This window comes from Mobula hypostoma, chromosome 7, assembly GCF_963921235.1.
Source record: "Mobula hypostoma chromosome 7, sMobHyp1.1, whole genome shotgun sequence".
In the NCBI taxonomy this organism is placed as follows: domain Eukaryota; kingdom Metazoa; phylum Chordata; class Chondrichthyes; order Myliobatiformes; family Myliobatidae; genus Mobula; species Mobula hypostoma.
This window is the reverse complement of record NC_086103.1, coordinates 118,674,293-118,697,369: the sequence shown is the minus strand read 5'-3', so window position 1 is coordinate 118,697,369 and position 23,077 is coordinate 118,674,293. Positions and strand designations below refer to the sequence as shown.

The window sequence follows — 23,077 nt, the reverse complement described above, 5'->3', positions numbered from 1 at the left end:
GCAACTGAGTTTAAAATACATAAGAGAAATTACCTTTTGTTTTTTAAATATTTTTGTTTCTTTTAGAGATTCACTTTCAACTGAAAAGCTGCCTAAATGCAGTTTGTAACAAGTGGCTGCAAATTCCATCTGGTGACACAAGTTAACCACTGAAATTTGAGTCCAATGGGTAAGTTAACATGGTTGTTCTGTCTGGAGAAAGATGCAAATGAATGAGGATAGTGAGGCTGTGCAGAGGTGCCAGAGCATAATCACTTGTTGATTTTTAGGAAGATGAAGATTGGCAAGTCATTCCGGCTCTGCTCTGAACAAAATCAAAATTACTTTTCCACATCAAAAGCCACACTCTCCTCTCTGTTCTGTACCCCTCTTGCTGGTCAGAAGGTTAAAAATCCTCCTCTTTTGCTGATTTCATCAAATGGCACATTAACACAATAATTATATCACTGGTCTAGTTCTTCAGAGATCAGGGCTCGTGATGTGGAGATGAGTTCACATCTGATCATGACAGCTGGGGAATTTGTATTCAATGAATTAAATAAGCCTGGAATGAAACGCTTCATGTCCTCACCTGATCTTGCCTAGAGAAGATGTCTGATAGTCCACATCAATATGAATGACTTGTAACTACAACTCTGCTTGGGTATAAAGTTAAAACCAGAGCCAAACAAGGTCAAGCTGAAACGAAGTACATAGTTTTTGCAATCCTGGCTTTGTGACTTTTTCAGAAACAATAACAGAATCAGAGAAATGTACCGCATGTAAATACACCCTGTCCGTGCTGTTCGTGATGCCTATCTGTGCTAATCCAATTTGCCCACATCAGAGTTATATCCCTCAATGTCATTTCTATTCGAGTACCCATCAAAATTGTTTTTATATGTTACTGTTGTATCTACTTCCACCAGTTCCCAGACAGCTTGTTCCAGCTACTATGTGAAAACCTTGCTGTTCAGATCTCCTTTATGTTCCTCGCTCTCCACCCCCAACAACCTTAAGCCTGTTTAAATTATCCTAGACTCCCTGCCCTGGCGCAGAAGAAAAAACTGAATTTCGTATGCAAGCATTGGTTTTGATCACGAACGGGGGACAAGTGCTGTAATAATAAGTACTGAAAGTTGTGAGCCAGTGAGCTTGGTGAATGGGCACAACCTGCACCCAGATGTGTATCAGATTAAACACTCTCTCTAGCTCTGACATGTACATGTGGATCTGTGAGTTACCCATTGAAATGGCCTGCAAGTACCAAATGTCAGCTTTTTTAAAGCAATATAAATTAAAATATGCTGCGAAGGATAAAATCAGATGGACCCCTGTCACCCCGAGGGTATTTAAATGAGTAATAAATGATGGCGATCCTAACAAATACCCAGATCAGAACAAGTGAATGTATAAATGAAGCCGGCCCAGTTCACCCGTGCCTCCTTTCATACCTCTGAGATGTTATGCTAAAGAGATAAAATGAAAGGCTAGGGCTTTTCTTGGTGGAGTGAAGGAGAATGAGAGGTGTCTTGATCAAGGATAAGAGGCATAGATAGAGTGGAAAACTAGAGACATTTTCCCAGGGCTAATATGAAGTGGATTAATTTTTGGGTGATTACAGGTAAGTATAGGGGGATGTCAGAGATAGTTTTACACAGAGTAGATGCATAGAATGGGTTGCCAGGGGTGTGTGGTAGAGGCAAACATGTTAGGGACATTTAAAAGACTCTTTAATAGGCACATGAATGAAAGAAAAATAAAGGATTGGATTGATCTTTGAGAAGGTTAAAAGGTTCGCACAACATTGTAAGCTGAAGGAACTGTATTAAGCAGGACTGTTTTATATTCTATAAAATGTGCCAAACTGCCCAATGGGCTGCTCAAGGGATAGTCTGAAAGCAGAGTCATATCCTTCTGTTGATGGCCGAAGCTTCCCACTGTCACTGCAGGGCAGACCCATTGGAATGGTGGAGTACCGGAGGAGCAAGTGCTATGATGAGGCAAAATTACGGTCAGTGGGATGAGTTGAAGTGTAATAAGGTGACAAAATCAAAAATGGTGATGAATATAGGACTGAAGGTGTTATGTTTGAGTGTACGTAGTATACAGAATAAAGTAGATGATCTTGCAGCACAGTTAGAGATTGTCAAATTTGTCAACTGACAAATCTGTGGAATTCTTTGAGGAAGTAACAAGCAGGATAGACAAAGGAGAGTCAGTGGATGCTGTTTATATGTCAATGATTTGGATGATGAAATTGATGACTTTATGACTAAGTATGTTGTTGATACAAAGATAGGTAGAGGGGCAGAAGAGTTGAGGAAGCAGGGAGTCTGCAGAAGATTTTGACAGATTGGGTGACTGGACAGAAAGTGGCAGATGGAATATAGCATCAGGAAGGGTATGGCTTACGCTTTGGTAGAAGGAATAAACTTGTAAACTATTTTCTTAATGGGAAGAAAAATCAAAGGTGCAAAGGGATTTGGGTGTCCTTGTGCAGAATTCCCTAAAAGTTAACTTGCAGATTGAGTCAGTGGTAAGGAAGACCAATGCAATGTTAGCATTCATTTTGAGAGTACTAGACTATAAGAGCAAGGATGTAATGGTGAGGCTTTATAAGGCATTGGTCAGACCATGCATAGAGTGTTGTGAGCAGTTTTGGGCTCCTTATCTAAGAAAATTTTTGCTGACATTGGAAAGGGTCCAAAAGAGGTTCATGAGAATGATTCTAGGAATGAAAGTGTTAACTTAAGAAGAATGTTTGATGGCTCTTGGCCTGTACTCGTTGGTGTTTAGAAAAATGATAGGGGATCTCATTGAAATTTATCGAATGTTGAACAGCTTAGGTGGAGAGGATGCTTCCTGTAGTGGGTGAGTTGAGGACCAGAGAGACAGCTTCAGAATAGAGGAATGACCATTGAGAACAGAGATGAGGAGGAGATTCTTTAGCGAGAGGGTGGTCGATTTGTGGAATTCATTGCCCTGGATGACTGTGGAGTACATTGGGTGGAAGTTGCTAGTTTCTTGGTTAGTCAGGATGTCAAAGGTTACAGGGAGAAGGCAGGAGAATGGAAGTGAGAGGGATAACAAATCAGCCATGATGGAATGGAGGAACAGAGTCAGTAGGCCCTGTGGCCTAATTCTGCTACTTTGTCTTAAGATCTTCTGGTACTGGAATCTTTATCTCTTTTCTTTTCAACCTCTGTGCAATATTCCCATTACTCTCCTTGACAAAACAGCAATGTGTATTGAATCTGGAGTCTTTAAAGACACAAATGGTGAGTCAGTCATGGCTGATGAAATGAACACAGATTACTACCACATAGCCTCCCTCTGCTGGTGCTCTTTCATTTTGAGCATGATTTGTATGAAGCTAGTACCTCTTAAACGTATCTTATTGTAGGATTGGGAACAATAATGTATACCACGAAGAATGTGCAGTGGCTGTTTATTTGATTATGCTGAGTTTTGAAAAAAATACAACCTGCAAAAATCAGAGCACATTAAAAGTTGGCTGAGGTAATTCACTCAGCTCAGTCCCAGAGCATTGCTGCAGTATTTCATCTGGATATTACATTTTGTTCTTTGTTCCACTTGTACCATATCTTGTCTCCATTTTTTCCAGCTGTGCTGAAATGTTGCTAACCCGAAATTTATCTTTTTTCTTACTCTATTAGCATAGTAAGATCCTCTGGAACTTTACAACTATTTGCTGTTGTAATTTTTTGCTTTTTAATCATACTCATTTGCTCTTGAGAAGGTACTAATGAGCCACAACCCATGACGTTAAGGTGGTTGCACAATGGTTAAGGATTTCATGGACTTTGATCCCGTGATGAGTGTTTCGTATTACCGAAGGCAATTGCACAAGATAACAGATGCTATAACACTGAGTAATCAGCAGAGTTAATGGATTAGAAACACTTTATTGCTTAAGACAGCATCCTGTCACAGTGTTAAGTGTGGAACCTATGCCATATTTTGTTGAGGGCATATGGGAAGGAAATAGTATTCCATACAAGTTTATGCAGTGCGATCTCAGTGAGAGTTGTTACTTTTAGACTGGTTGCTTTGGGGACAGTTTGCCTTTGCATCACATCTCACCAATCTAGTTGTAAGGAATGGAAACCTGGGCAGGGCATTCAAGGACAACAGGAGGAAGAGACCATGTGTGAGGAATGAAGTTCAGTTTTCACTCCTAAGCAGTAACTTACTAAAGGAAAAGCCTTTCACAAACATAGGAATGGACCTTCACCCTCTGGTTAAAATCCACTCCTAGATGTTGCCTAGGCCTTTTGCAAGTCATATATTTGCAATGAAAACTCGTGTATGGAATGTCAGTTGGCCAAAGAAGCTCATAAAAATTTTCACTGAACCTTTCCTGTGGCTTTTCTTAGGCTGCATTTTCCAGAATTACTGTGCAAAGCTCTGTGGCCAAGTTTGCATATGGTGGAAAGATATATGGAGGGGCAGGTAGTGTTGAGGAATCTGCAGAAGGACTCAAGACGGATTAGAAGAATGGGCAGAGAAGTGGCAGATGGAATATAGTGTAGGGGAGTGTATGGTCATGCACTTTGTTAGAAGGAATAATAGCGTAGACAGAGACAAAATTCCAAAATCAGAGGTGCAAAGGAATTTGGGATTCCATGTGCAGTTTTCCCTAAAGGTTAGCTTGTAGGTTGAGTTGATGGTAAGGAAGGCAAATGCAATGTTAACATACATTTTGAGAGGATCAGAATATAAAATCAATGATGTAATGCTGAGAATTTATAAAACTTTGGTCAGATCACATTTGAAGTATTATGAGCAGTTTTGGGCTCCGTTTCTAATGGGTGTGCTGGAATTGGAGAAGGTCCAGAGGATGTTCACGAGAGTGATCCTGGGAATGAAAGGGTTAATGTATGGGGATTGTTTGATCTTTGGACCAGTACTCACTGGAGCTTGGAAGAATGTGAAGGTGATTCTGGGGTGTGTGGGGGTATGATATGGAGAAGGTACTTGGGCAGCTGAAAAGTCTGAAGGTAGATAAGTCATCTGAACCAGATGGTCTATACCCCTGGGTTTCGAAAGAGGTAGCTGAAGAGATTGTGGAGGCATTGGATCTTTCCTGGATCACTAGATTCTGGAATGGTTCTGAGGACAGGAAAATTGCAAATCTCACTTTGCTCCTCAAGAAGTGAGGGAGGATGTAGAAACGAAATTATAGTCCAGTTAGTCTGACTTCAGTGATTGGAATGGTTTTGGAGTCCGTTATTAATGTTAAAGTTTCAGGGTATTTGGAGGCGCATGACAAAATAGGCCAAAGTCAGCATGGTTTCCTTAAGGGGAAATCTTGCTTGACAGCTTATTGGTAAATAATAAGGCAAAATAATTGACTGAAAACATTACTTGTAATATCTTTCAAGAAGCAAATTGTGGTGAACTATCGCTGCAGGTGAGGAGGCAGGTGGAGGCGAGGTTCCTCCGGAGAATGAGCCGTACTGAGGAATTGCGAGGTGCAACGGGTTTGAGTCACAGACAGAGACGGAGGTAGTGTGAGCGATTTGGAGAGGAGTGGATGCGGGAGAATTTTGACGCCTGTCTACCCAGCCTGGGTGCGAGGTTGGATGGCTCCAACTGCTAAGCCGATTTGGTGAGATCAAGAATGGCTTCGGGCTGGGTGGCCTAGGTGTTTTGTGGCACTGGGTTTCAGGTCCTGGAACGTGGCACTACTTGGTGTTTGGATAATTTAAACGCCAGCACAGATAGACTGGAAGCCTGAGAGTCGGGCTGATTTCACTCACTCTCCTGCAAATGTTTATTCCTTTCTCCATGGAGCCAAGGCTGTGAACTGATTTGGCTGCTGTATGCTTCTGCCCCACTGATGTGAAAACTGGGGACTGAGGCTTGGCTTGGCCTACTCTGGCTGCTCGGGGAGCAGATCTGGGACTCACTCTGGTTTGGGATGCTGTTGGCTTACTTCTATTGTTTGCATGATGTGTTTTCTCTCTCTCTTTTCCTGTGCAGTGGATTTTGGTCTTTTTAAGTGGGTTATTCGAGTTTCTTTGTGGCTGCCTGTAAGTGGACAAATTTTAAGATGAATAATTTATATATTCTTTAATAATAAATGTGCTTTGAATCCTTTGACAAATCTGTTGGAATTCTTTGAGGAAGTAACAGGCAGATAAGCAAAGGAGAATCGGTGGATGTTGTTTCCATGAATTTTCTGAAGGTCTTTCGCAAGGTGCTACACATAAGGCTGCTTAATAAGATAAGTATTCCACATCCCATTCCCATTCTGACATGTCTACCAACGGCCTCCTCTACTGTAAAGATGAAGCCACACTCAGGTTGGAGGAACAAGACCTTATATTCCGTCTGGGTAGCCTCCAACCCGATGGCATGAACATCGATTTCTCTAACTTCCGCTAATGCTCCACCTCCCCCTCGTACCCCATCTGTTATTTATTTTTATACACACATTCTTTCTCTCACTCTGCTTTTTCTCTCTCTGTCCCTCTGAATATACCCCTTGCCCATCCTCTGGGTCCCCATCCCCCACCCCGTCTTTCTTCCCAGACCTCCTGTCCCATGATCCTCTCGTATCCCTTTTGCCTATCACTTGTCCAGCTCTTGGCTCTATCCCTCCCCCTCCTGTCTTCTTCTATCATTTTGGATCTCCCCCTCCCTCTCCAACTTTCAAATCCCTTATTCACTCTTCCTTCAGTTAGTCCTGACGAAGGGTCTCGGCCTGAAACGTCGACTGCACCTCTTCCTAGAGATGCTGCCTGGCCTGCTGCGTTCACCAGCAACTTTTATGTGTGTTGCTTGAATTTCCAGCATCTGCAGAATTCCTGTTGTTTGCGTTGTAAGAGTATTGTAAGCAGTTTTGGGTCTCATGCAGGCATTGGAGAAGGTCCAAAGGAGGTTCACGAGAATAATTCCGAGAATGAAAGGGTTAACAGAAGAGTGTTTGATAGCTCTGGGCCTATACTCACTGGAGTTTTGAAGAATGCGGGAGGATCCCATTGAAACCTGTCGAATATTGTAAGTTCAAGGTATACTCAATGTGGAGAGGGTGTTTCCTACAGTGGGCGAGACTAGGACCAGAGTACAAGCACTCATAATAGAGCAGCATCCTTTTAAAGCAGAAAAGAGGAGGAATTTGTTTAGCCAGTGGGTGCTGAATCTGTGGGATTCATTGTCATAGGTGGCTGTGTAGGCCAAGTCATTGTGTATACTTAAAGCAGAAGTTGATAGGCACTTGATTATTAAGGGCGTAAAACATTATGGAGTGAAGAGCTGCCAGTTAGCGATGAGAAGCATGAGAAGACATAGCTCACTCAGGTTCGCTGGGTGAGTAAGTAAGGCATCAATTCACAACAGCTTCGTGTTTGAAAAGTGGCCAATTAACAGTTGGAAGTGTGAGAAGACTCATTCAGGTTCACCAATTGAGTACATAGGGCTTCAATTTGCAGCAGTTTGATGTTTGAACAGTGATCAAAAAGCGATCGAGATTGATTGGCAAGAACAGAAAAAAGGCTGGGGCAAGTGAAGTGACCATTGTTGGAGTGGACAGTATTAGTGGTTATTTGAGGCTTTAGATTTCTGAGGTTTTGCAAGGAAGAGGCTTGAGTGAGAGAAGGCGAAACAGCTGTAGGTAGATTTGTTGTTCTTCTTTTCCCCAGTTTATTTATTGTTTCCTTCTTTATATTTGCATAGTTTGAGCAGTTGGGATGGCAGACAGGACAGTTGAATGTTGCTCTTGCTGGTTGTGGGAAGGCAGTGAGACATCCAGTATCCCTAATGACTTCACATGCAAGAAGTGCATCCAGCTGCAGCTTCTAAAACTCCCTATTAAAGAGTTGGAGGTGGAACTGGATGAATTCTGGATCATTCAGGAGGCTGAGCGAGTGATAGATAGGACATATAGAAAGGTAGTTACACCCAAGGTGCAGAACACAGGAGATTGAGTGACAGTCAGGAAGGAGGAAAGAGGTTAAACAGTTAGTGCAGAGTTCCCCTGTGGCCGTCCCCCTGAACAACAGGTATACCACTTTGCATACCGTTGGGGGCATGACCTATCAGAGGAAAGTCACAGTGGTCAGGTCTCTGGCACTGAGCCAGCTCTGTGACTCAGAAGGGAAGAGGTGATCTGTGGTGATGGGGGATTCATTAGTATGGGGAACAGAAAGGAGGTTCTGTTGATGACAATGAGATTTCCAGATGGTATGTTGCCTCCAGGATGTCATGGTCAGGGGCATCTTGGATCAAGTCCTCAGCATCCTCAAGTGGGAGCGTGAGCAGCCAGAGGTTATGGTCCATGTTGGTACCAATGACATAGGTAGGAAGAGTGACGAGGTTCTGCAAAATGAGTTCAGGGAGTTAGGTACTAAGTTAGAGGACAGGACCGCCAGGGTTGTAAACTCAGGATTGCTACCCATGCTGCATGCTAGTGAGGCCAGAAATAAGACGATTATATAGTTTAACACGTGGCTAAGGAGTTGGTGTAAGAGAGAGGGCTTAAGATTTTTGGATTATTGGGCTTTCTTCCAGTGAAGGTAGGACCTGTACAGAAGGGAAGGTTTGTACCTGAACTGGAGGGGGACGAATACTCTAGTGGGAAGGATTACTAATGCTGCCTGGGGTGGGGGAGTTCGGTGCTGGTTTAAACTAGAGTTGCAGGGGGATGCGAGCCAGAGTGCCAGGACAGGTAATGGAGAGGTTCTGGAGATGGATGTTGCTCAAGCTTCAGACAAAGTCTGGAATCAAAAGGTTGAGCATGGTGTGACTAATGTCCTGAGCTGCGTATACTTCAATGAGGAAGTTTTGTCGGAAAGGCAGATGAGTTCAGGGCATGTATCAACACTAGGAATTATCGTATTGTAGCCATTCGTGAGACTTGGTTGCATGAGGGGCAGAAATGCCAGCTCAAAATTTTGGGATTCCTTTGTTTTAGACGTGATGGAGCGGGAGGGATTAAAGGGGGAGGGATGGCATTACTCGTCAGGGAAAATGTCTAGGCAGTGCTCAGTCAGGACGGACTGGAAAACTTGTCTAGTGAGACTGTGGGTGGAACTGAGGAATAAGAAAGTTATGACAACATTATTGGGGCTATATTATAGGCTACCCAACAGTCTATGGGATTTAGATGAAACAATTTGTAGAGAGATTGCAGACTCTACTGTTGCAAGAAACATAAGGTTGTTATAATAGGTGATTTTAACTATCCACATATTGACTGGGAATCCCATACTGTAAAAGGGCTAGATAGGATAGAGTTTGTCAAATGTGTTCAGGAAAGTTTCCTTAATTAGTACATAGAAGTCCCAATGAGAGAATGAGCGATACTTACTTCCTTTTAGGGAATGAGACAGAGCAAATGACTGAAGTTTGTGTAGGGGAACACTTTGCATCTAGTGATCATAATGCCATTAGTTTAAAAATAAATATGGAAAAACAGAAATTATTGTTCTATGCAACACAACAGCAGATAAAACCTGATCCCTACTCAACAAAGATAGATTTTGGCACTTTGGCCTTCATAAATCAAAGTATTGAGTGCAGGAGATGGGATGTTGTTTGGAAGTTGTATAAGATGTTGGTGAGGCCTAATTTGGAGTATTGTGTGCAGTTTCGGTCACCTACCTACAGAAAAGATGTATATTTTCTCTGTATTCTTTCAACCTTATTTACGAGGATGTTGAAGATTGAGATGAGATTTGAAAGGGGTACACAAAATTTTGAGGGGTATAGATAGAGCAAGTGCATGCAGGCTTTTTCCACTGAGGTTGGGTGAGACTAGATCTAGAGGTCATGGGTTAAGAGTGAAAGATGAAAAGTTTAAGGGGAACATGAGGGGAAATGGGGAAACTACTTATTCACTCAGAGGGTCATGAGAGTATGGAACAAGCAAGTGATGCATGCTAGCTCAATTTCAACATTTAAAAGCAGTTTGGATAGGTACATGGGTAGATGGGCAGAAGGGCCTGAGTCTGTGCTGTACTTTTCTCTGATTCCAAGACTCTATAACACAGGAAAATAGGGTTGAGAGAGAAAATAAATCAGCTATGATTGAGTCGTGGAGCAAACTCAGTGGGCTGTATGGCTTGATTCTTTTTCTGTGAACTATGGTGTTAGGTAGGGATCAGGCTTTATCTGATGTTCTGTTGCATAGAGCAATAATTTCTCCTCCCTCCGCCCTTTTTTCTTGCACCAATTTTGTTCCTCCTCCCACTCTGCTAATGCCATCGATACTTTGTATGCATTTCTGGAACATTCTCTGTAACCTTGACCATGAAATATTATGTGTAGTCTCGTCAGGCAAAGAAATGTTTATTATGTTATCTTCCAGGTTTTCATTGTTTAGATTAATAGAATTGATGTTTGGGTCCCATTCACGTGTCCAGACATTGATAGAAAAATGGCTTCTCTTTCTCATGTTGGGTCTTCGCATTGCAAGAATGTCTTTTTGGCCACTTTTGTATTATCATTTTTGACATTTAGTAATATTGTAGATGTATGATTATAAGGACATGCGGTCCCTTTTTATTGTCATTTAGTAATGCATGCATTAAGAAATGATAAAATGTTTTTCCAGAATGATATCACGAAAAACACATGACAGACCGACTTAAAAACTAATAAAACCACATAATTATAACATATAGTTACAATAGTGCAAAGCAATACCGTAAGAACAGACCATGGCACAGTAAAAGTCTCAAAGTCTCTCGAAAGTCCCATCATCTCACGCAGATGGTAAACCTCCAGCACCGCAAGCTTGCCGGTGCATCGCCCGACCACAGTCCGACTCAGAGTCCGTCCGAAAAACTCCGAGCCTCTGACCACCTATTCAACACCGAGCACCGAACACCATCTCTGCCGAGTGCTTCAACCCCAGCCCCAGCAACAGGTGATACGCAAAGCCGAGGATTTGGGGCTTTCGTCTCCAGAGATTCTTGATCGCCCAGTAGCAGCGGCAGCAAAGCAGGCATTTCAGAAGTTACTCCAGATGTCCCTCTGCGCTTCTCATGGCCAGCTCCATCAAATCTGGATTGTGCACGGCCCCTAGTTACACATACGATATCATTTGGAATGGCCGCGTGCGTTGCGTCGCGCCGCCATCTTCTCTTCCCTCCTCATTTATCCTTTTATCCCTCCTTTTATGGGCTGTCCAGGGAGAGGTAACCCCTCTGGTGAAGGGGCTTGTCGTGTCCATTCTGGAGCAGCTCACCTTTGGGCCCCACTGGACTCTCTGCTCTCACCTGTGGCTCCAAGTAGTGACAGCGGCACCCCGGTATACTGCGTTGACAGGTCGGTTGAACCAGGTGAGGGTAGCTGGCTGCCTCATACCCCAGTGAGTCAGAGGCATGCCTGTCCCAGCATGTGGAATCAGCTCTGGCATACTGGGCAGGTGAGGTCTTCAGTGAAATGCAACAACGAGGAAGGTAGAACTGCCACACTCCGTGGAGAGTGAAGGGCATGATAAGGCACCGAAGATGTCATGGTCATCCACTGCAACCAAGGAAGACCACAGTTTGTGATGCTTGTCGTACCACTGTACTCAGATTTCCGATGTCAAGAGGGTGGAACTGCCCCAAGGCAACGGCTTTTCTACTTTAAAAACACTCCCGCAAGTTTTTCCTGTCATTGTTAGGATGTGACAGACAGTAACCACCACCATATTCATAATATTGTCTTCTGCAAGTATCATGATGACTATCTCTGCTCTTCAGCTTCTCCCAACTTCTCTGATATTTCTGTGTAGCCAAAAGTTCTGAGCAAACCTTTTTCTTGAGTCCTTCTCAAAATAGACTTTTACCAATGGATTCGCCTCCTTCCTGTATTCCCTCCCCCTGGCCCTAGATCTATGTTGTTTTTTCTCCCGAAGCCATAGTCCACTACAGCACAGAAATAGGCCATTTAACTCACTTTTGTCTGTGTCAACCTGTTTTTCTGACTAGTTTCATCTACCCAGGCCATACCCCTCTCGTTAACATAGACCATAAGGCATGGAGCATAATCAGGCCATTCAGCCCATTGAATACTCTCCACAAACTAGTTGTGGCAAATTACTTTTTCAGACTTCTCTTCAATATTCAGTTGAACCGCATTGACCACTTCTGTTGGCATCCCATACCACACTCACACCATTCTCTGAGTGAAGCTGTTCTCTCTGTTCTCATTCAGCCTCAGGTGAAAAAGTCTCTACGTGTTCACCTATATATTCCCCTCATAATTTTGTATACAGTTTATAAGGTCTCCCCCTCATTCTCCTACGTGCCAGGGAATAAAGACCTAATTTGTTCAACCTTTCCCTGTAACTCAGGTAACATGCTTGAAGATTTTCACTGTGCTACAGTGTGGTGGTTTTGATGGCTTTCAATATATAGATGCATTATTGATTCTTGTTCTTAACTTTGTCTTTTATTTCATCTGAATGGCAAACCAGAAATGGCACTGTGTATGACCCATCTATTCTGCACTACAGTACAATATGATATCTACTGTGATTTAGCCAATTTATTATTAGTTGGGAATTGAAGCTGTGCTTGTTTGGTCTCGGGCTTCTATGCAATTCCAGCCAAAAATTTGGCAGATGACTTTGAGCATCCCTTTTTAAACTTTTCATGGGTCCTGTGACTAACACACTGTGATGTCATTTTATATATGATTAGGCCACAACAGATACCCTGACTTTCACCGATTTGCTGTTTGTAAAATTTACAACACATGCAGGGAGTTATGGCTCTAAATACTGACCTTGCATTGTAACAAGTTAGATTATCACGAGCAGACATCTGGTTGCAGTTTATCTTCAAACCTACTGTAGTAGCTTTCAAGTGCAGATGAAAGATTTAAAACGCCTATAGCTTGTATTAAATTAAGAATTTTAGTACCTATTTGCCAGTTGTTCTGGCACCACAAAATCATATTTAATGCTTGGTGCAGAACAAAATGAATTTTGCACCTTCCTAATTCAGAAACAATGTTAAATTTACTCTTAATGCTGTTGCCAACTTTTTTTTTGAACTGCTGACTTCCCAGAGGGGGTGGCAGAGTTTAGTTTCAACGCGCACATAATTCAAAATATCTTACAACTGCCAGGGAAGGGTTGTTATATTGACATTGTTAAGGTCAAGTTGTTGGCAATATATTTGTCCCACATCATTTCATTTGGGCAGGATGTTCCAAAATAGTGGGGGCAACAGCTGTACCTACCTGGTATAGAACCCAAAAATTGTTTGATTTCAAAGGATTAATTGTAATAATTAGATGTCTCAGTAGGTTATTGTGAAAGGTGCCTGTAACTTGTGAAAAGTAAATTATAATGACATGTAAGAATTTAGATTTCAACAAATCTACATATCAGAACAATGGTTCATAATAAAATATTTTTAAATAAACTGTATTTTCCTCCTGCATTATATCATCTCAGGTAAACCTAAAGGATCAAAGACTTCACTTTTTACTAAATAGGCTATTCGGTGTTTGGGTGAAGAAATCCTTTTTGGTAGTTTAATTTCTCATACTAGAATATAAAAGCCAGGATATAGTGTTGAGAATATATAAGGCATGGTTCGGACTGCACTTGGAGTATTGTGAGCAGTTTTGGGCCCATTATCTAAGGAAAGATTTGCTGGCATTGGAGAGTGTCCAGAGGGTCACAAGAATAATTCCAGGAATGTATGAATCATGTTTGATGGTTCTGGGTCTGTACTCACTGGAGTTTAGAAGAATGAGGGCGGGGGGGGGGATCTCATTGAAATGTATCAAATATTGAAAGATACGGGGAGGATATTTGCGATAGTGGAGGAGTCCAGGACCAGAGGGCACAGCCTCAGAACAGAGGAACGTCTATTTACAACAGTGATGAAGAGGAATTTCTTTAGCCAGGGTGTAGGGAAACTGTGGAATTCATTGCCACAGATGGATGCGGAGGCCAAGTCACTTGGTATATTTAATGCAGAGGTTAATAAGTTCTTGATTAGTCAGAGTGTCAAAAATTATGAAGAAAAGGCAGGGGTATGAAGTTGAGAGGGATAATAAATCAGTCATGACAGAATGGCAGACTGGACTTCATGGGCTGAATGGCATAATTCTGCTCCTATGTCTTATGTTCTTATAGTTTCATATTATTATTGCTGACTGTTCTGTATGGGAGGTCCTGCATTTAAGTAGCAATTTGGATAGCCTGTGTGTTCTCACTTCCGGATACCATTTTTCCATTTAATTTTCCTGACTGGGGCACCTGATATCCACTAGTACTGAGGCAGATCCGAGCACAAGAACGTGTGGGGGAATATTTGCCCTGGAATTGCCTGACGGATGGAATGGCCTAAGATTTTGAAGCTCCTTGGCATTTGGCACTAACAACTATTCACTGTCTTTGCCAACTGTCAACTGGGCAGCTAACTGTTGGATAAGGAGGGGAAAAATACTCTTCTTGGTGCAAAACTCTAGGTTGACTAGACCAATTTTAATATAATTCCTGATTCATACTAAATAATATACTAATGTTTTTAATGTTTTGCTTGTTCTTTCACTCTAATTTAACCAGTGCAGTGAATGTATTTGCTCTATGTACTTTTACATGTACTAACAGAGATAAGCTATCAGCAGAATGTCCTTCAATGAAAAGAAAAAAAACTCTGTATAAGTTGTAAATTCAACGTATTTTAAATTCACATGATCTCTTTGTTCACCAAGCACTTCACTGAATTAGAAATGACTGAAGTTTCCACATTTCATATTGATTATTCCATGGTATCACTGTTGATCTCAAATCTTGTTTTGCAGTTTTTGCCTCAGTGTTAACTGTCTTCATAACTGTGAATTTATTGTACTGCATATTCATGATCACCATCTTGTGGATGTCACCTGCATGCACCAGACTGGCTATGTAAAACCCAAGTGTTAATACTTCTAATTAGCAACAGCAGTTGCAGTCATACATTTTACTTGGTACAACATTGAATAGCAAGAACGCTGTTGCAACAATCTTTCATGGATTGCTTCTTTGGTTTCTCACCTTTATACCTTTGATTCCATTCCCCCGCATCTAGAATCCTGCTCTTACTCTTTTTAGACATGAGCCATTTCCTTTCATGCTAACTTTGAATTCTGTTTTAATTCTACCTTGCTGCACTTTGACTGTTGTTTGGGGCTGATATTGGGAATTCTGCTATGATAGTCATCAATGGATCTTCAAAGCATTTGAATTGTCTCCAAGTTGGAACAGTTTTCTCTTAAGGAATTCAACTTAATCAGAGCCTGATTCAGCCATCCTTAAATTTTGTAATCAACAAGCCTTTGAACCGGACCAGTCTTATCAGTCAGCAGTCTCTTTGGCAACTCTATCAACTTCAGCTCGTGGCAAACACTGCATGAGTTTCTGTCATCCATACCTCCTGCCCAGTATTTTGCTGCCATTATGGTTTGGCAGCTGTTTCATTTGTTGACCTGCAGTGACATAAACACATGCCCAGGTCTTCCTGACAGACACCCGAATGTAAAAATTCACAAAATGCTGGCAACGTTCTCTTCATATCTCTCTCAAAATTTAACCCAGGCATTTCTAATCAATTTCTAAAAATATTATGGAGGCACAAGAGACTACAGATTGTGCAATCTGGAGCAAAGAAACAAAATACTAGAGGAACTCACCAGGTCAGGCAGCGCCTGTAGAGGGGAAATGGACAGTTGATGTCTGAGTTGAGGCCCTTCATCTGAACTGGAAGATGGAGGGGTGATGGACAGTATAAAATAGTGAGGGCAGGTGTGGTGAAGAGCTGGTGAGTGATAGATTGGTCCAATTGAAGAGGGGTTGATGAGCAGATAGAGTAGTGGAAATAGTGATAGAAGTTGGAGGTTAGAGGTGGAGACAGCAAATAGCTGCAGGTGATGGAATCAGAAAGTGGAGCATGGAATTAAATAAGGCGGGGGAGTGGTCAGATATTGTGCATGGATGAGAGGAAAGGTACAGGGTGATGAGGATGGAATAGGTGTTGGGTGTAGGAAGAAGGGCAGTTTAGGAGATGAGAGAAAAGGGTCAGAGGGCGTGCAGCATACCTGAAATCGGAGAATTCATTGTTCAGGATGCCATGTTGTAGGACTTCAGTGGAATATGAGATGCTGTTCTTCTAGCAACACACATCAAAGTTGCTGGTGAACGCAGCAGGCCAGGCAACACCTCTAGGAAGAGGTACAGTCGACGTTTCAGGCCGAGACCCTTCGTCAGGAAACTTCGACTGTACCTCTTCCTAGAGATGCTGCCTGGCCTGCTGCGTTCACCAGCAACTTTGATGTGTGTTGCTTGAATTTCCGGCATCTGCAGAATTCCTGTTGTTTGTTGTTTGCTGTTTTTCTAGTTTGTGTTTAGCTACACCTTAGTAGTGGAGGAGGCTCCAGACAAAATATGAGAGTGGGAAGGGGAACTAAAGTGGCGAGCAACCGAGGGCTCCAGACCACTAGGATGGACAGAGCACAGATGCCCAGGGAAACAGTCACTGAGTCAATGTGTTCTATCACCAATGTAGAAGAGGCCCCATCGAGTGCACAGAATGCAATAGACAATATTAGAGGAGGTGTATGTGAAGAACTGTTTATGCCTCTGGATGCTGTTGAAGGAGGAGATGTAAGGGCAGGTGCTATGCCTTATACAGTTGCAGGGCGAAGGTGCCTGGGGCTGAGGAGAGTTTCGGAATGGGTGAAGAGTGATGAGTGAAGCATGGAGTCATGGTCCCTGAGGTAAGTGGAAAATTGAAGAGGGGCCGATGCGGCTGGGGGTGGAACAGCTGGCAGAAGTGTTGAAGAATCAGGGAAAGTTTCCTTACCTTCACCACACCAGCCTATGCTTTCTTCTTCGACACTTGCACCAGCTGCAAAGTGATGCCATTTGTTTGCATTATAACAAGCCAGATCATCATTATGTCTCATAATTTTGTCCAATTCTGACACTCATTTTCTCTACCTAAATGTTGTTTCGAATTTAAATTTTCTAGTGATTTTTTAAAAAATATTTTGACTGAAAGGTAAAGTTTTTAAGAACTTGATTGCGTTCACCAGTCTGTCTTCATGACATTCTTCACCACTAACCAAGTTCGGTTTAGATTCTTCCAAATCCTTTATTTACTGATTCTTACCTTAATGTATATTATCTTTGTCCGAAGTTGATAGTATGTTCCTGGAGGAGACCAAATGGTAATAAGACATCAGAGCAGAATTAGGCCATTTGGCCCATCAATTCTGCTGTACCATTCAATCATAGCAAGTTTTCTTTTAAACCTTATTCTTCTGCCATTGACTGTTAACCCTCTTATCAATCAAGAACCTTTCAGTCTGTGCCTTAAAACCACCCAACGACATTGCCTCCATCATATTGTCTGTATGGGGTGTATAACACTGAGCTGAGTTCAGCTCAGCTTAGTGACTTTCTCCAACTTAAAATCAGAAAGAGGAAGCCCATTGCCTTTAGCTCCTAGTTATATATTTAGCATCTTCATGACCAGCCCCTGTGCTATTGTATTTTCTCAGAGTTACTGACTGCAATTTTAAGTACTGGTTTGAATCCTGAACTGAACATTATACCCGGTATTCTTTTCATTGCCAAGAATGGTTAACTATTGCCTTTGCATGGCAATTTCAGTGCTATCCTAGCCTAGGGATTTGCACATACTGGTTTCATTTTGTTGATCTTCTGTCCACACTTAACAGTATTTTCTAAGCTTCCCACCTCTTTTTGAGCTCTAAGTCAATATGTATTATAAAAGAATTATTCTTTAAACAAAATATTAACAGCTATGTTCATTGTGGAATTTGTTATGGCCCCTTTCAATATCTTACAGTTATCTTATTCGGATTACCATTACCTGGATCTCTATGGATTTTAGGAAGTTTAATTTGCTTTTTAAGCTAGTTAAACTCTGACTTAGTAATATTAATTTTACTGAGTTTGATTTCAAGGTAATTCATGTATTTCCTGCTGCAGTATTAATAAATGAAATCGCTCGAACTATTCAGGTTTAGTGCTTGGATTTACCCTTTCAAGGCTATGTACTCGGATGTTTGTGCTCAACAGTATTGTCTGTCAAATCATGTCAGATTGGTTGCAATCATCCAAAAGGTGTCATGACATTCATTTTTGTGTGCTCTTGGGTCACGTATCAATATTTGATTCAGCTGAGAACTGCCTCTGATGGATTTCCTGGTGCATTTGATCATGAAGCAATCAGGCATTGCACAGGATATTTCTGCTAAGGTTCAAGGAGTCAACACTATAAAAATGAAAGAGAGGCAGTTGATTGTTGCTTTCTCTGACCTTAGTAATCAAGCCAGTCCCCACTGGTGGTAGTGGTGGTAGTAGTCAGGGCATGTACTTGGCTGCTGAACTACCAGCTGAAATCAGAATACAGTTTTGATTATGATTCCCACAAAAAGTGTCTGTGAAATATCCCTTGCAGGAAAAGGTCAGGTTAAAATCAGCTTCAGCTTCATATCATAAATATAACAGTGCAGAAGGAGTCCCTTCTGCATGTTACTTTATCAAGAAGAAACGCAGGTCCATTCCTCAAACCTTTTCTTGAACATTTTCAAATATTTATCCGTTTCATCTTAAAACACCTTTGAAAACATTGGTATCCTATCAACTCTGCCCAAATAATTAAGATAATTTCAAACTATTCTGTGTGATTTGTTTCTTGGAGGTTTTAAAATTACATTTGCAATTTACTCTCTCATAGACCAGGAAATTAGATTTTCATTGTTTAACTTATCAATTCATAACTTTGAATACTCCTTTATTGTATTTCTAATAAGAACAGCCATATTTCTCAGAAGTATTTTTTGTACAATAGTACTTGATCTTTACCATAATTTCTTGCATAAGCTTCCATGGCTGCCCTTTTGTGTGAGGTCCCTATTTATAGAACCTATGATTCTGTATATTGTTTTATATAAAGCTTAAGTGCTAGCATTCTACTCTGTAAACCTTTGTGTAGCTGGGCCCTCATCTCTGTACTTTTAAGCCCTTTGAAGTATGTTGCTAACTTTATGTTTCATATTCTTTCTTCTAAATTATACAACTTTATAAAGGTTCTCAATAAATTTCATCTGCTTGCTCCTTTAAAACCGGACCATAAACCCTGAAATTGTGTAGAGTCCACTCAGGATTGAAGCACGTCCATTTAGAATAGCGATGCAGAGAAATTACTTTCATCAGAGGGTGGTAAATCCGTGGAATTTGTTGCCACGAGCAGATGTGGAGGCCAAGGCAGAGATGGATAGGTTCTTGATTAGCCAGGGCATCAAAGGGTATGGGGAGAAGGCAGGGGAATGGGGATGACTGGAAGAATAGGATCAGCCCATGATTGAATGGTGGAGCAGACTCAATGGGCCGGATGGCCTACTTCTGCTCCTATATCTTATGGTCTAACGCTTAACTGTTAAGCTTTTTCTCATATTGATGCTAAGCACGTAATTCCTCTTCTTTGATGTTTAGACTACCATCCTTGTAAGATGTTTCTGGGCTTGTCCATGCCATTGTAACATGCAGCAGTTGCTGGAAATCTGAAATAAAACAGACACTACTTGAAATACTCAGCAGGTCAGACAGAGGAAGAGGGACTAGAATCATCTACCTAAACCTTTTAATCTTGTTTTCTGTCCTGCTAAGGTCACAGCATTTTCTGGCCTGTTCATGCCATTAATGAGGTTGTATCAGAATTAGGTTCGCTCAGTCACTGAATAAGATAAATCCTTTTCTCGTTAAATAAAATATGTCGAGTTTTTCTGCAGCTGTATTCCATCCGTTATGCTATTAGAATGATACTTCTCCATGCCTGTGTGTTGCTACTTAAAACGACTTGTGTAATATTTCTTCACTTAGACTCCTTCCAACATTTGGAATACAGGGCAGCAATAGCTAATATGACAGGACATATCTTTAAGGTGATTGTGGAAATTATAGAAGGATATCAGAGGTAGGTTTTGTTGTGGTAAGTGCATGGAAAGCATTTCCAGGGGTTCCAGATTTTGCAAGGTGCTATTAGAGTGAGCTTAGTCTGGAATCAGCATTGTATTTTGCAGATGGCGTGCTAGTAGGGTAGGGCATGAATACTTAGGATAGTAAATGTTGTGGGTTCTGCTTGCTTGAATTACACTCTTGGATTTTAGGTGCGGAGATGGGTTTGAGTGGACTTAGATGTTGTAGAGCTTGGCCTGTGGTTTGGCCATAATGAGACTTTGCAGTGCTTGATTGGAAATTCAGAGGGATTTGGTTCTGAAGCTTGGCAATGGAACTGCAAGCTTTCTCAGCATGCGTAGTAACAAGAGGCAGCCTGAGCTTCTTTTAGATAAGCTGGGTTACAAGGAAGTATTATGGCCCACTCTAATAAACTGAGGAAACGGGTTTGAGTGCATGTTGTAGAGAGTGATGGGTTGAATGTGGAAAGGAAGCCAGAGGATATTCTTGGTGGTTGATTTATAACTTGTTATATCCCTGTTTGGTCGCCAGCCAAACCATGGTTTTCAGTCGGGCGCCGGATGCTCGGAGAGATTCGGCAGGGGTTTGGCGCCTGGCGCTTGGCCGGGGGCTGTGGTTGAGTGGTCGGCGACTTGGGCCGCTTCCCCCACTGGACTTAATCTAGTGAGGAGGGTGTGAGGACACCCAGCAGGACTAAAAAAAAAACAAGACCTGACAAAGGGCGGATGAGCTCCTTGTGAGCCAATGGCCATCTTCCGTGGAAGAGATTAAAGCCTCACCACGTATCTACGAATCGTATGCTATGCACCTAGTTAGAAGAGACATGATGAACTTGGGCACTGCACAGTGTGCCTGGACCTGCCCAAGGCCTCTGCCAAGGGAAGGGCCAAGCTTGAAGAAGCGGCCGCGGCTGGAGGCCGACATGGTCTCGGGCTCAAGTTTGGCGGGGACGGTGCCAAGGCGGTCAGTGAGAACAAACTGGAGGAGAGGCTGTACTTGGTGCTGTCACAAGATCAAAGAAGATGGAGGTGCATAGCTGCCAACCCCGGATTCGGGACAGCACCCACTGACTGACTGACTGATATCCTGATGAGTCCTGATGAACGGTCTTGATCTGAAAGATCGACTGTTTATTTCTCTCCATAGATGCTGCCTGATCTGCTGAGTTTCTCCAGTATTTTGTGTGTGTTGCTGTGAGCTTCCAGCATCTGCAGAATTTCTTGTGTTAATAACAGTTTAAGACATTTTTGAAAACACTAAACTGGGGCCAGTAATTAATTTTGATGTATAAAACTTAATTTACGTTTCCTCTGTAAAGTTTTTCAGGCATGTCATGCTATATACAAATCCATACTGGCTAGTTTACTGTTAGAAATGTATCATTGGTTGCTTGTGCTAAACCTGTACAAGCAACTGTAAGTTGGACCCATTTCCAAACTCCACTTTATAAAAACGAATAGATTAAATTTCATAAGTGGAGTACTATATGCAGCTATGTGCTTGGCACATGGGATTCATAAGTAATTTCTTCTTCAATGTTTCATGTTATGACCACGTCTCATTGAAAAATTAATTAGCAATGATGCTGTGATGCTGATGTTTGAATAATAAATCTTATTTGCTCTTGTGGTGTTAATATAGAAGAGGACTTTTGATTCTGACAAGAAGGTTCTTTTTTTTTCAAAATGTCCGTGTGTATTATAGTATTTACCGTAATAATTTGTACATGCCATGTACTCTCTACTTGCACATATGTAATGGAAATGTGAAGGATACATTTAAATTAAAGGGAGAGGATGAAGATAAAAAGGATCAAATAACACAATGTTGACAGTAAGGTAAAACAAAGGAGGAATTATTGCAAATATAACAAGTACTAAATATTAAACTATCACCCAACATTAAGAATATGAAAATTGGAACCTCTACTTCTTTTTCCACAGATGCTGCCTCACTTGCTGACTATTTCCATCACCTGATTTTTTTTTTAAATTTCAGGCCTTCAGCGACTGCAGGTTTTCAATAACTGAGTTACATAATCATATGGTGGAAGTAAATCCAGTGTTGATAGAACAGGCACTAGGGCTAAATAGTCCACTCCCATTCTTTGTTCAGGTGCTCTGCTTTAATGAAGAGGCTTGTTCTTGTTCCTTGATACTGGAGGATAGGTTTTATTAATTGACAGTACTTGTTGCTGTGGGTGCAGGCTAATTTAATATAACTATTTCTTTTGTGATCTGAAGTATAATAGCTTACTTAGTGTGCACAGTCACGGATCCTTGAGATATGCACAGGAAAGAAAAGGAAGTGGGTGAGGCAAAGGCAATTGAGAGAGTACTATTATAAGAAGGATGGTATGAGTGGAGGTAAAGTGGCACTGAGGCTCTGAGGAATTTCCAGTCAGCACTGAAGCTTCTGCATTTTCTGCTAAACTTGCAAGCAAATCCATTCCTACCTAGTGCAGCTCGTTAGACCAGTTCCTCCTAAACCTGTCCAGTCTTCTGTGGTCAGGTTCTCTCCTTTGTGGCAAAACAAGACCATGTTTGGGGAGGCGAGGGAATTGGCAGAACATGCCCCAGCCATTGAAGCAACTGAAGAAGCTCAGTTCTGAGTCCTGACAAATGGCTGACAAAACTGGAACTGTCAACATTTCCCCGCAAAACTTGGGCTATTAATATGAAACTCAAAGCAGCAGAACTTCAAAATTTTAGTTTATTTTCTACAATTTCTCCAGCTCTATTTATCTCAGCATTACAGTGGATTCAAACACAATATCAAGTTGTTTTGAACTTTAAATAGTAGTATGAGCAGGGAAGCAGGTAACGGTTTCGTTCCTGAGCTTTCGCTGATATTGGTCGTAGGCATGCTTTTGTATTTGGAATGAAAGGTGTTCATCATCAGGGATGTCAAGCAAAAACAAGATTGGTAGACTCCATAATCCACACAGAGGACATTAAATGATACTGTTTTTCTTAGCATGTTCTGAGGAGACTTGTAAATAGAAAGGAAGTTAGCATATATAATTCAACATAATACACTTGATCCTTTTAAATTTTAACTTTTCATCATTTTCATCATAGCAAATGCCACTGTCAATACACCAAATATATTTTTGTATGCAACACTGTATTT

The 23,077-nt window shown here is 41.6% G+C and overlaps 1 protein-coding gene across 5 annotated transcripts in view; it reads left to right on the top strand.

Moving 5' to 3' along the window:
* Positions 1–23,077, top strand: part of LOC134349486 (protocadherin Fat 3-like) — a 763,599-nt gene that overhangs the window by 182,353 nt on the left and 558,169 nt on the right. For 3 of the 5 annotated variants that reach the window (XM_063053874.1, XM_063053872.1, XM_063053873.1), the window contains exon 2: positions 67–169. The exons of the other annotated variants lie outside the window; for them this stretch is intronic. The gene's annotated coding sequence lies outside the window, so the exon portion shown is untranslated. The remainder of the gene's footprint in view (positions 1–66; positions 170–23,077) is intronic. 5 annotated transcript variants of the gene reach the window in all.